We start from the raw sequence: 2,825 nt of genomic DNA, 5'->3' as shown, positions 1-2,825 counted from the left end.
GCTACAGGAGATCAGGAGAACTGATAAAGCATTGGTCTAGTAGTCAGGGATAACAGTGGTTGTTGAGGGATGTGATTGGTGGTCAGGTCGTCCTATCAGCTATGTGGCGATAAGTTGTTGGTTGCTGCTCAGGAATTATGGACAATCAGAAATGATGCTGAAAGAATAATGTCTTGAGAGACAAGAGGCTAAAAATATTTCTAAACATGCACTAGTTAAAAGCAGAGAAACGGAAAAGTGGAGGGAGGGGTCTTTCAATATCTGATGGAGTAGTTTTTCTTCCTTTGCACCCCTCACTGCTACCTTCCTCTTTCACTCTCTCTCTTCATTGCTGTTCAATTCTATAATGGAGGAAATTACTTAAAATTTAGGAAAGTAGTTGGGTTCTTTAATTATTGCTGTTATGTGAGAGGTAAACAATTAAAGTTGCAGCTAAATAGAATTATCCAGATGATTCCTTCAAAGCTACTTGTTAAAATTGTATCAGATGAGTCATTTTCAGCTCTGTTTGTGGAGCGCGTATAACCTTCACAGAGACTACACTAAACAAGAGGAATTCTGCAGATGCTGGAAATTCAAGCAACACACTTTATCAAAGTTGCTGGTGAACGCAGCAGGCCAGGCAGCATTTCTAGGAAGAGGTACAGTCGACGTTTCGGGCCGAGACCCTTCGTCAGGACTAACTGAAGGAAGAGTTAGTAAGAGATTTGAGCTAGAAGGTCCATTTTGTTGAATTGGAAAGCGATTAATCCTGCTAATGTATTTCATTGGTTTTCACAAACTATGGTGTGTTTGAATTTGGAGAAAATTAGAAGTGCAGTTTATGACCCTTCCATTAAGTTTGAAAAAACTTGGAGGCCATTCATTCAGCATTTTCATTTGATATAATTTGATCATTTCCAAACTTGTTTTATCTCTCTGTACTGTTGTTGGAGGGGAATGGAGTCGTCAACACCAAGGTTTTCTTCTTTTCCATTTTTAAGTTGTTAGTTTTGCCCAAGTGTTTTAGTTTAGTTGATTAATTTTGTTTTTCTTTGGGGATGGGGTTTGCTTTTTTTTTTGTTTTGTTTTTTTTTCTTTTTCACGATTTTTTTTCCAGTTTTTTTTTGCTTTGTATTATCCGTTGTTAGTTCTACATGTTTGGGAGCTTTGTTAATTTACACTACTTGGTTTTGCAATTACTTTTTTTAAATGTAACAATATATCTCCTACTATTTGTATCATTGCTATGTTTTGTTTCTAGATTTTGAAATTAATAAAAAGATTGAAAAGAGATTTGAAAGGGGGAGGGGGAGATCCAAAATGATAGGAGAAGACAGGAAGGGGAGGGATGGAGCCAAGAGCTGGCATATCCCCTTTGCCAATCACCTGTCCAGCTCTTGCCTGACCTGCTGCGTTCACCAGCAACTTTGATAAAGTGTGTTGCAGAGACTACACTATATTTTCTCTTTGTTTTTTCTATTTTTTTTCTTCTGCAATAGGCCCTTGGTTTCCTGGATCAAGCTTCTTTTTATTGAAAAGGGGGTTTTGACTGAAAATATCAACCCTTCATCCCTGCCCTCCCCCTCCTCAACCCCATATCTCCTCCATTTCATTACCTGTTATGTGCTATGGGGTGGCTTTGTGCTGCATTTATGAGGATCCTTGTCTCATTTCTTTAACTTTCCATGTCCATCTTGTCAGGTGTACTCCCACTGACACCTCCCAGTCTCCACTCAGCTAACGGGATTCGCCTGCCGCTCATTCCGGACTCATCCTACTTAACCCCAGTTTCCTGTCTGTCTGTTTGTCTGTCTGTATCTTGTTTTACGGCGGTTGGCATCCAGCTTAATGGTGCATTACCGCCACCCTCTGCTCCAGAATGTGCACTAGACATACATTCTAAATCCCTTCACCCAATCACACACACACACACACACACACACACACACACACACATATATATATATATATATATACACAAACCTACACTTCACCCTCCCATCTTTGACCATCCTAGTATCCAACCCCAGTTTCCATCCACAATTTTTTCACTCATTGACCCAGCTGGCCTCAACCAGTTACTCCCAGCTTTCACTCTCCCTACCTAAAGTTTACCTTGTTGCCTGTTCTGTTTCTGTTCTCTCATGTTTTGTGGCTATTTTACAGTTTATTATTAAAGTTATTGTTTACTGATAAATCATCTCTGCTGCTCTGCTTTTGGGTCAAGCCTCCTCTATGTTTCCTGACACACTTCTCTTCTGTTTTTTAATTACAATTAACCCTTTAAGCTTGGGAGATCCTTCATCCACTTTCCACTTTCAGAGGAATGGAGTCCCTCTGATCCAGCTGTTATTTAGGTCTGCATTGTTGTAGCAATCATTCTCTCTGCAGTGAGCATTGTGCTAAATCAAGTTATTCAATGTTGTTCTGCAGAAAGAAACAAGGTTGCAAGCCAGTTCTGCACCATCTCCAATGGTCAGAGTTATCCAATGCAGTTTTAAATCCTACACTGCCAGGATCAACATATATCAGAAATTAACACTGCAAATATCTTTACAGAGAAATTTTATTTTTAAACTGCAACAAAAATTGCAAATCACAACAATTCTTTTTTTAGTGATGGATTCTAGGAATGAAAATATTAACATACAAGGAACATTTAATGGCTCTGGGCCTGTACCTGCTGGAGTTTAGAAGAATGGTGGGCGGGCGGGGTGCGGAGTCTGGAACCAAAGGGCACAGGTTCAGAATAGAAAGGTGTCCCTTTAGAACAGAGATGAGGAGGAATATCTCATCCTGGTGAATGGTGAATGGAGGATGGTGAATCTGTGGAATTTATTGCC

Source organism: Mobula birostris, chromosome 21 (genome assembly GCF_030028105.1).
Source record: "Mobula birostris isolate sMobBir1 chromosome 21, sMobBir1.hap1, whole genome shotgun sequence".
NCBI classification, from domain to species: domain Eukaryota; kingdom Metazoa; phylum Chordata; class Chondrichthyes; order Myliobatiformes; family Myliobatidae; genus Mobula; species Mobula birostris.
This window is presented reverse-complemented; position numbering follows the sequence as displayed.